The 11,654-nt window shown below is 42.7% G+C and overlaps 1 protein-coding gene across 5 annotated transcripts in view; it reads left to right on the top strand.

The window, feature by feature from the left end:
• Window positions 1-1,744: 1,744 nt before the first annotated feature.
• Window positions 1,745-11,654, top strand: part of PRDM2 (PR/SET domain 2) — a 118,677-nt gene continuing 108,767 nt past the window's right edge. For 4 of the 5 annotated variants that reach the window (XM_087858335.1, XM_045777938.2, XM_087858336.1 and 1 more), the window contains exon 1: window positions 1,752-1,851. The gene's annotated coding sequence lies outside the window, so the exon portion shown is untranslated. Of the gene's footprint in view, window positions 1,852-11,654 lie in introns of all 5 variants that reach the window. The other variant, XM_045777941.2, reaches the window with a different exon arrangement.

The raw sequence follows: 11,654 nt of genomic DNA, 5'->3' as shown, positions 1-11,654 counted from the left end.
GATGCTGGCCTGGAACACTGGAGTGATGTGGCCACAAGCCTACGAATGCTGGCAGACACCTGAAGCTGGAAGAGGCAAGGAACGATTCTCCGCTAGAGCCTCTAGAGGGAATGTGGCCCTGCTGATGCCTTGATTTTGGTCCAGTGATACTGGTATTGGACTCACGGCCTCTAGAACTGTGAGAGAATCCATTTCTGGTGTTTAGAGCTACACAGCTTATGGTAACTTGTTACAAGAGCCACAGGAAACTAATACACCCAGTCATTTTAGATTAACGATGGAAGGACACCACTGACTACTCTGTCAACCCTGTCTTGGCATGATGTTATCTAATAGATGTCTACTATATGTCACCGTGTTGCCTCTAACCTGATGTTCCTTTATTTTCCTTTGCATTCTATTGAATGCCAGATGGCATAGAGTTTTTTTTTTAAATTTTTCATTTGTATGTCAGTGTTTTGTGGATGGAATGGTGGCATCTCTCTCTCTTTTTTTTTTTTGCAGATACTCCAGATAATTTTAATGCGTGGATCGTGTTGCAAGGCATTGATTTAGGGAAGAGATGGAAAGTCTGATGTCTGCTTTGATCCACAGCAGAGTCCACTATTTTAGGAACATGGATAGGAGTATCTCCCAGATTTAGGGTCTCTTTCCCTTGAATGATAGCAGAAAAAAGCAAACGCTTGAGGTTTGATTTTTTTCCCTCCTTAGTCTCTGTGCTGACCCTGTCACTTTTTAAGGCCTCGATGAAATTTACTCTGATGAAGTTACCTCGATTTTTTTTTAAGTATACCTGACTAGGTCATTGGTTACATGATCCTTTTGCAATATTAACATGACACATCATGTTTTCTTAAGATTAAACCCCAGTTACATAAATGGTCTTGCACACCTGCCTCTAATTTAATGTCTGTTCTTCAGGGTGGGTCTTTTCCACGGAGGCCTAATGTTACCCATTACATTTTGATTCTTCCTGATTATCTTGAAGCGCTTACGGCTTTCAATACTACCCACATGCGAGAACCTCCAACGTTCTCTCTCTGACTCCAGACTCCTTTCCAACTGCCTGCAAGACATCTCCAATTCAACGCTGTCCTCCTCCTCTACAGCATTTATTCCTACCCACCCACGCTTATCGATTTGCTCCCTCGTTTGTAAATAGTAAGTTCCACCAGGACAAGGCCAAGGTCATGTTCTGGGCCGTAGGTAGCTGCGGCACCTAGACCAGTGCTAGCTGGGCACATGGCGGGCGGGCAGTAAATACTTGTTCGCAATGAATAAGCAAATAAATCCAGGTGTATCTGCCCTCTTCGCGCTTGGGCTTTTTGGGTGATGCTAGACTGGTCCTTAGGAGATGAGTCAACAATGGGATCTATGTTTATTTGACAGAAACTCAGGGATAACCCATTTTTTTTCTCCCTCCAAAGGCTGCGGATTCCTGTAGTAACTTTTAATCGCGCAAAATTCAAACCCCTTGGTGCGGTCAGACTGGTCGTGGCGAGCCGTGGGCGCTGGCCGCCGGAGTCCGCGGTGTCCCCGCCAGTATGGCCGGGCCAGCGCGAGTCCGAAGGGCGGCAGCGCGGCCCGGGGTCGCGGCCGCAGCGGCCCGGGGTCTTCCGGGCGTGTGCGTCCGGGGGGGCGGGGACCGGCGCGGCCCGGGGTCCCGGCCCTCGGCGACGGCGCGGGCGGTGCGGGTTCCCGGGTCCGCGGCGGGAGCCGCCCGACGTCACTTCCGACCGGAGCCAAGATGGCGTCGGCGCGGCCGCGGACGCCGGGGCGGGCGGAGCGGCGGCAGCGGCGGCGCGGGCGGCGGCTCTCGGCGCTCTGAGGCGCGGGGCACGGCGGGGGCAGGTAAGGGGCGGGCGGGACGGGAGGCTTCCCGGACGGTGGCGGGCTCGGCGCCGGCACGCCCGTCCCTGCCCACGAAGAGCGAGGAGGCTGTGGCGGCGGAGGGGGCGACCCGTGGGGACTGGGCGGGAGGGCGGGCGGACGCGCCCCCTCCGGGGACCCGGCGTCCCGGGCCGGCGGGGGTCCCGGAGCCAGGCGCGCACCGCCGGGGCTCCCCGCTCGTCCCTCCCGCGCCCGAGCCCTCGGGCAGACCTTGCGGCCCGCCGCGGCGAAGTTGTGCGGTTCGCTTTGTGGCCGTTGGATCGCCGCGCGCCCCGCCAGAGGGACGCGTGTGCGCGGCGGGGCCGGGCGGCGGCTGCAAGTCCACCCGGGACCCGCGTCCCCGGACGGGGAAGGCGCACGCGGAGTCCCAGGGCCGCGCCAGTTTCCAGTCGCTTTGCTTTTCTCTTTTGTGTTCAACGCGAATGTGTCTTTCACACTTGCATTCTTAATTTGTTTTGTGTCTTGCGTCTTTGTGTTTCCTAAATAGTTTTTGTGTGGTTTAAACCTGGAAATTATTTCCTTTACTGTTTCTGTCGCAGACCCACCGGTGTTTTTGTTTTTGTTTTTAACAGACGTGCACTTATGTATTAATTTTGCTACCAAAGATACCAACGAACCTATTTTTGATGGTGGCAAGTCAGACACGAAGTATCCCTAACAGGTCAAGGATATGCCCAAACCTCGGTGCTTCCTTCCGACCCATGCGTGAACCGCGGAACCACAACTGGCCCCCTTCTGTCGGGCTGTGAGTTTCGGGAACAATCCCACAATTTAACGGGGAAGCCCAAATTCCTTTACGCAGCTGTAATTTCCCCTGAGAAAGGGGATTCATGCTGGCCCCTCATTTTCCATTCAGTGTTGTATTGGGGTTTTGGTTTTATTTCATAAGTGGAACGCCTTTTGGTGAATTCCAGTAGGTCTTTGGGCCCCTTTAATCAGACACTGAAATGGTCGTACCCAGAACACGACTGAAATATTTCATAAAGTTTTTGTTTACTACAGGTTTATTGTTAAAAGCAACGATAAGCTAACAGGAAGCGCAACCTTTCAGTGAATTTTTTACCTCCCATACCAGACTTCCTATCCAATCGATCAGTTATGGCCAAGTATTGGGAAAATGTGGGCCCTCACCATTTTTTTTAACGTGTTATGAAATTTGTTGTACAAATATTGAGGAGGAACTGAGACACATAATCATGTTCTGTTTTAGAGGGTTTTGTTTTTGAGATGGCTTGCAGCTGCCCCATCATTTTCTAGAAGCTTCCTTAGATACAATTCAACCGTATTCATTATGTGTAGAATCTCATTGTAGCCCGGAGAGGACCTTTAAAGATCATTTTATTAAGCCCCCTCATTTCAATCTGTAGAAACCGAGATTGAAATTCATAGTGAGACTAAGATGGTTCTCAGCTTCTGTTTTTCCAGGACTCTTTTTTCATATCTTTTTTGGTTTGATTTAAATAAGTTAATACGTTTGAAGTGTTCAGAAAAATACCAGGCACATAATACCACTCAGTGAAAGTTAGCTTTTGTTGATTCTGAAGGTTGATTCTGAAAAGTTGGCATATTCGGATTTGTTTTTTCTCATTTTGTGGACAGTTCCTGAAACAATACGGTTTACATTGTATTTGTAATAATCTATTCGTTTTGTGAGTACAAAACATAACAAACGATTCTCACTGTGGGACAATATGAACATAGAGAAAAGTACAGAGAAGGAAATCAACCCCAATCTTCCCACTCCTCTGATAACCACTGTTAACTTTGGCATACTTCTTCACCTTCCTGTCTCTCTTGTTGTGCATGTGTGTATTTCTTGTGTATATTCACTTTTATGTATATTTTATACAGAATTGATACCATTGTGTATATTATTCATAACCTGTCTTACTATATTGGGAGCATATATTCATGCCATTATATATTCTTCAATATGATTTTTAGTGGCTGTATAATATATGGGTGGGCCATTATTTATCAGTTCCGTATTGATCAGTAAGGTTTCTATAGCCCGAGATTCTCTTTTCATTAAGATTTGTTTAGGTTTTTCTGTTGTGAATTTTAAAGTTTTGTGATTAAAAAAAAATACGTGAAAATGTAAATTCTGTCTTTTAGCCTCTAAATATGTATTTTTCCTGCCGATGCAGTTATAAGAAGCAGCAGTCAATTTCAGCTTCCTTTTATTTTCTTCTCCCTGAGCAGGGTCTGTGCAGTTCCATATATATATCTGCACACATATTCTTTTGATGATTATTTTACGTTAGATGTTTATTTATTCATGGGACTGTTTCTTTAAGCTGCCGATCTCTTTTCAAGTTCCAGATCTGATTTACAAACCTTTTAAGTCTTGTTAAATCATAGACTTTCCGGGATGGAAAGCACCTTAGGTTATTTACTATTTTCATGTCTTCCAACTTGCTTTTCATGCTATTTTTAATACCCAGGCAGAGAAAAAAAGCCTGTGGACTGCATGAGAAAACTCCATAGTGGGAGTGAAAAAGGAGTAGGTGGACAGTGGGGGGGGGGAATTGTCAAACTTGTGTGTCGATGTGTAGATACAGGGAGTTTCCAGATGATGGGGACATTACCTGACAGTCATTACTACTGATAATGCTGACGTGTGGCCATCACTCCGTGGTGTGTGTGGTGCCCATTGGTTACGCTGTCACTCCTCCTAGCATTTGGTTAGAGGTCTGGCTCTCTCCTTTTGAAGTTAGAAGTTTATAATGAGAGCCGCTAAAATCATCTTCCTGGAGTGACTGAAAGCTATGGACTCCATTCCTGAAAGCATTACTTTGGTTCCATTAAAGCAGGATTTCTTAACTGTGGCACGATTGACATTTGGGGCTGGATGATTCTTTGTTTGGGGGGCTATCCTGTGCACTGCAGAATATTTGGTGGCATCCCTGATCTCTACCTGTGAGATGCCAGTGACACTCCCTTATAGTCTGCACTTCTACTCAAGTCTCCAGACCTTGCCAGATGTCCCTTGGTGCGGACCCAGTTCTCAACTACTGCATTAAAGGAAGGCCCATCTGACTGGTGGAATCAATGAAGCAGTTGATGGAATGTCTTTAGTCAAAGAACTGTAAGAATAGACTCCATGGTCTACACGAAATCCACCTTGAAGCGGGGGAATGGGCTTAACTGGCCTGTGGCTGTCCCTTCCTGTGTGTGTCTTTATGATCTTCCTGAGTGGTCTACTTTCATCAGTTCTGTGGCAAGAGATAATGCAATTTGAGATAACCTGGAGACTATGAAGAAAGAGTTTTCATGGCATAGGATCAACATTCCCTGTATTTGGTTAAATTATTATAGATTTAAATAAGTTTGTATAGAGTTGATGCATGGTAAATCATGTAAGCTTGTGGTCTATTATACGTGCATAGCACAGGAAGAACTGTCTTCTGGAAAATGAGACTCAGTGAAGCAACCCCTTGAAGGTTGATGGTAGAGGCCAGACTAGTTTTTCTGAAATCTTTTTTTCTTTTCTTTCCTTCCTTCCTCCTCCTTTTTTTTTTTTTTTGCAACCAATTCAGGGTTATGCACTGAAAGTGATGAATTTGTCCTGAGGAAATAGTTTACTTTTAAAGTACTTATCTAACTTTAGCTTATTACTTTATAGCTTAAAGATCACTATTGATCTTCAAGGCATACATGCATCATTAATGCAACTTCCCCTGGGCGAAGAAGTGTAGGTTGTCAGATCTTCCCTTGTAGCCTTAAGTATAGATAGCATGGATTGAATTTTTATTGTGGCATAAGTGATCTTTAGTTAGAACTCAGTGATAAGTAGAACATAAGATAAGAGCTGCCCTGTTAGACCACATTGGTAATGGGGTGGCTTTCTCAGTTACGGAATACCTGCATAATTTCACTGGACTGGAATGAATGCATGTGTTATTTAAATACTCTTTCTTAAAGGGAATGCCTTTCACTCCCCACCCCCACTTCCCTGAAGCGTGAATTCGTTATTGTATATAGTAAATCTGGTTCATTTGGAGTGAAATACGCTTACACTATTTTTCTCACTACTGTATAGTATTTATTCTTAGAGTCTTGGTTCAAGTCATACCTATGCTGTGTTTCATTTATTAGTCTTTTGGAACATGCAGTAAAGGAGGTTTCACTGAATTACTTATATATTTGCCAGCCATTTTGGTGAAAAGAATATTTTGTAGCTCTTGCAATAAATCATCTGATAGGCTTTGCTTTGAAAGAGCTAAATTACTTCTTGGCACAGCTTGCCTGAAATATGTAAAGCGAAGTGCAACTGTTAGTTTGATTACTGTGGGCAGCCTGTCTGGGAATTGGTAAAACCTACAGCTTTTACGTGTGCATGTAAGTCGTTCCACTAAGACTACATTAAACTCTGGTGGGAAAACTCAGTGGCATTTTCAAGTAATTTAAATGATGCTGTTAACATTGAAAAGAAATCTGAGATTCACCAAACCCTTACATACTTCAGTATGAATCCTGTGCATTACCCAAGGGGTTATTAAGACAGTATAAATTAAGCATAATTTGGAGTAACAGTATAAATACGACATTCTTAACGTTTCTTACTTCGTGAGGCTTATTTTAGGGACTTCTCTGTAATTCCGAAAGACCTTAAGTTTTGAAGTACATCTGAAAATGGGAGTTTTAAGAAGGCGGTCTCTCTGGCGATAAATTCAGATTTTTTGATTGTGAAGCTCTGTTACCATTTGTTAGAGGACATTGAGCGAGTCAGTTTACCTGTTTTGGGAGGTAAGTATTGTGTCAGTGCAGTCCCCTAGTAATTTAATTGAGCCCTGCCTCAGTGTATGAAATAATGCATATCACAGATCACCACAGGGGCTTGCGTGATTTCTGGCAATGGTGGGGCAGGTCAGTTATCCTCTCCTCCTCCTATTTGTAAAGTGGGACAACGATTACTTCTTTCTTTCACTGGGATGTTTTGTGATGAATAGATGAACGAAAGCAATTGAGATACTTATAGGTTTCTTCAAAAATATTAATAGCATTTTTCTTAGCTACTTCTCTTAATATAATAGGTCTTGAGGGATAACATGGCAAAATTATTGTTGAGAGAAACCCTTCCAAATTATCTCTGAGTCCTTAGGCTTTTTGGTTCCCCCACCCCCCAACATGGTAGAGGGGACACGTTTTTTTCTAGTCACTTCCATGCCTGTCACAAAGCCAAATCCTTAGTCTTCTCTTCTCTTTGGATATTTTTGCCTTTGGCAGTTTCCCTAGGCACCCCCTTGCGGCTGAAGACTTCTAAATCTCCATCCCCAGCCTTGAAGGCAGTCTGTGCTAGGGCTGTTTTTTTCCATTTGACGGATGCAGCTTTCCATGTGGATGTCTGTTCTCTCCCCAAAGTCTAAAATGGAGCTCACCACCGTCCACTTAAATATCATCCCTACTCCTGGCTGCTCTATCTTGAAAATATATTCATTTTTCCATCAGTCACATTCCGTATTTTGGACTCCTCTTCACCATCTCTTTTTACTTCCTGTTCAGTTAGAAGACACAGTCTGTCCATTCTTCCTGGGTGTAGTATTGGTCATATTTTTTTGTTTCTTTTCTGCTGTCATCTGTGGTTCACACCCTTATACCCTTATCACTTATCATCTCGGATACTTAACCAACTCGCCTGGTCCCAGTCTCTCTGACTGCCCTTCTCCCCCACCCCGCCAACTCTTTCCTGTCAATTTAATCTTTCTAAACTGTTAGACATTATTTTGTTTGCGGCCTTCCTCAGTGAGAAACTGCTTGTGGCTCTGCGTTGCTCATCGCAGGTGGCCAAAGCTGCTTTCCTGATGGGCAGTCAGGAAATCAGGCTCCTGCCCTGGTCTCCGTTGCATGTGTTCGTGGGCTCTGCCTTTAAATAATTCCTCTTGAATCTTTCCCTAAAGACCTTCGGGGCTTTTGGGGTGGTTTGGGAGGGAGGCTGGGTGGGATAATGACTCCTCATATGGCATCTGGGGAGCCCACCCCACAAGTTTGCATTTAACCTGGGACTCAAACCCCTCCAGAACTGTCCCATTTAGTCTACTGCTGCTCTGCACAGACCCTCACTTGAGTCCCGCTCCCTGGTTTACCATTGCTGATAGTTCCAAGAGACAGTCTTCCATTCTTTTTATCGTAAGTGGGGAGGAATGTATCTTTACCTTGAAACAAGAACTACAAATAATTTATTTGGAATCCTGCTTTCCTTAAAAAATAAAAACTTAACGTAGTACTGGAGCTACTTAAACTGCAGAGCAACACACAAGCATTGCTCTGCAAACAGTACGTGTTGCTATTATTTTTAAATGCTCTTGAGAACAGAAGTACTTACACATTTAGAGGATAGACCCTAAACCTCAGACTTTATTTAAAGTAGAGTGAGTCACTCCCTACCAGAATAATAAATACCTTAATAAACTCTTGGGAGAAGACCTCGAATCTTGTAGCGACAGAAGTGTGCCTGGGATCTTAGCAAAATATAGTTGAAATTGTCAGTCTGTCTGGGATAACTTCCAATTTTGCTTTAAGGTTCTTCACTTGTGAATTCAGGAAGTCTTGTCATTTATGTGTAGTTCGTGGAAGATGAGTTTTCTTATGTATTTTATTGTGTAGGCAAGATCAAAAAAGCTCCGAGCAGCCACAAGTAAGGTGACTGTTAATGCTTAGAGAGACTTTGTGTGAGAAAATGAATACTTGGGTGCTGGGAGCTGGGCACCATGTTGCAGTTTTCTTTCCTTTTTTAGGAAATTCAGAAGTATTTTGTAGGCTTCCTAAAAATCTCTCAATTTTAAATGTTTAATCACAAAGGTAACGTCTGTATTGGCAACGCCAGTGGAGAAACATTAACTCAAAGTGGTCAACTGAGAATTCATTTTATTTCGGGGATTGTGAAATGAATGAGGATGTGGCATCTTGCTTTAGAAATTTTGTGTTTGAGTTGGAAGCTTGACATTTGAGTGTTAGGAAAGAATTGACTTAATTTTCCTTTTAAAATAATTTGAAATTTTTACATGTCTAATGTAGGGAAATATCAGAAAAAGTATCATTCTGTAGGAACTTCTTTGATTTGAATGCTGTTTGGGAGAATGTACAGTCAGCGGTTGGTTACGCTGGACTCGGAGAGATGGGAGCTGAGCCGTACTACAGATCTTGAGTGGGGCACAGTTTTCTTCACGGAGCTGGGACTGGCTGGAGAGCATTTGTGTTCTTACCTACCCATCTTTTCATGTGGATTTTTACATCTATACTTTTTGTCAATTAGTCTTGAAAATAAGGAAAGGAAATTAACTTCTTAGTTGAAGGATATTTTGTTTGGATGGAATTACTTCATCCAAGAAAATTGACTGATTTTTTTTTTTTTGAAGATTTTATTTATTTATTTGAGACAGAAAAAGGGAGAGTGAGAGTGAGCATATGTGGGGGGGGGGAGCAGAAGAAAAGGGACAAGCAGATTCTCCACTGAGAAGGGAGCCCCACATGGGGCTCATTCCCAGAACCCTGGGATCATGATGGGAGCTGAAGGCAGACACTTATCCGACTGAGCCACCCAGGCGCCCCGACAGTGATACTTTTGTTTTTGGTGCCATGAGGAAGAATATCAGAGTAACATGTTAAATTGAGAGTAATATGGGGGCGCCTGGGTGGCACAGTGGTTAAGCGTCTGCCTTCGGCTCAGGGCATGATCCCGGCGTTATGGGATCGAGCCCCACATCAGGCTCCTCCGCTATGAGCCTGCTTCTTCCTCTCCCACCCCCGCTGCTTGTGTTCCCTCTCTTGCTGGCTGTCTCTCTCTCTGTCCAATAAAGAAATAAAATCGTAAAAAAAAAAAAAAATCTATAAAAAAAATAAAGTGAGAGTAATATGTGTTAACTTCCTTAGAGAAACTGAGTTTTTTAAATTGTGGGGTTAGAGGGGATTTTTGTAGCAACCCTAAACAAAACCTGAAATTTATGATGTAATAAATTCTGTGTTCAGTGCAACATAATGACATAGATCTATAAATTTAATCAGAAGAAAGGAGAGCATATGTTAATAGCTGTCCATAACATAAACCACATAAGTGGTAAATAATCAGCATTTGCTATACATTTATTGCTAAGCCAGCTCTTTATTAATGACTGCTTGAAGCAGTCTTTTGTGAAAAAGTTTTCTTGATTTTCTCTCTTTCTCGCTCTCGTTCTCTTTTTTTTTTCTGTAGGGACATTCTAGAGAAGGAAAAAACCCCTAGAGTGCTATAGTCTAACTTTGGGTTTATAGTACTTTCCTACCACATCTGCAGATCTCTTATTTAACATTCTTCTATTGTGTTAACTCACATATATATATTTTTAAAGATTTATTTATTCATTTTGGGGGGGGGGCGGGTAGAGGGAGAGTCCTGATGCAGACTCCCCGGTGAGCTCGGTGCCCACCCCAGTGCCCCATCCCAGGACCCCAAGATCATGACCTGAGCCGAAATCAAGAGTCGGATGCTTAACTAATTGAATTACCCAGGCACCCTAACTTACATATTTTAAACAAAAGTTCTAATCAACCTCATTTTCTCATTGGATTTCTGCAGCTCTGAAGCCATTCAGAACAACAGACTTCTGTTTTTCCCCTCCATTGTGTGCAGCCTGCTGTCAGGATCAGATTCTCCCACCTGGAGTAAATTCGTTGGACTCTGCTTCCTTATTTAGGTTTGTGTCTCACGACACCCTGTTCCAAGAATTTGGAGAATCAGGCCCTGGGATATTTGTCCGCGTTGTTCTGTGCCACTTGAGGGAGACTGCTTTATTAAAATGGGAGAAATACCAGGTTAATTTGCGAGCATTCTATTCTTTGTATGTCCTCACTTACTCTGCAGGTAGGGAAATGCCTCTGTATGATATACTCCGCTAAACAATTTTTGCCTTGGGTGGAAATTGTTCTAGAGGCGGAGAGACGTGAGCATCTGGTTTTGATAAGCAAGAGTTCACACCCCCGAATCTTTGCTGTATTCTCCCTCAGTCTCTTTCTCTTTTCACACACATGCACACGACCTTTATTCTTAAAATGATAAACATATCAGGTTTGATTTTTCACTTCCGCTAATTTAATTTGGTAATATCGTCTGCCTTTTAAAAGGGGAGTTGGGGTGTATTTTTTCGTGCGAAACTAGATGTTCTAGATGATTATTTTTGTGAAGTTGTATTTGTTATTTTAGAAAAGGAAAATGAGTGATTTTGCATTTAGCAAATTCCTGGGCGGATTCTGTGTTTATGAATTACGTGTTTTTGCTTCATCTGAGTAAGTGCTGAATGTTTTCATTATTCATATCTAGATTGTAATTTGGTGATTCCATTCTTCTGGTAGGAATTATGAGTGGTAGTTTTTAATAACAAAAACACTAGCTGTGTTTGTAAGTTAATAAGAACTGCTTTTGAGAAGTTGGTGTAGTTTAGATATTTTTACTATTTTTCTAGAAGTTTCTGGATTGCAAGATTCTTTTGGTCAGAGCAAGTTATTAAGATCAGTGTTAAACACTGTAAATCTACTCCACTGAAAGCTTAATCATCTCTCTGTTTGCTATAAAGATAACTTATTTACCATGAAAGATCTACTTTATGATTAGTTTTAGAATATTTTTCTTATGCTATGAGGCTATAAGTTTTCTAAGATTTCTTTCACAAATTCGTATTTTTAAAACTTGTCTGCATCTAGTCCACGTTTTTAGTGCATTTATGATCTTTTACATTTTGATATACCATTATAGTTCTCTTATTTCCAGTGACTCTGAATGTTGCAAATTT

Source organism: Ursus americanus, chromosome 33 (assembly GCF_024610735.1).
Source record: "Ursus americanus isolate L20-20 chromosome 33, mUrsAme1.1.p, whole genome shotgun sequence".
In the NCBI taxonomy this organism is placed as follows: Eukaryota; Metazoa; Chordata; class Mammalia; order Carnivora; family Ursidae; genus Ursus; species Ursus americanus.
Note: the sequence above shows the minus strand (reverse complement) of the source record. Positions and strands in the feature narration are given on the sequence as shown.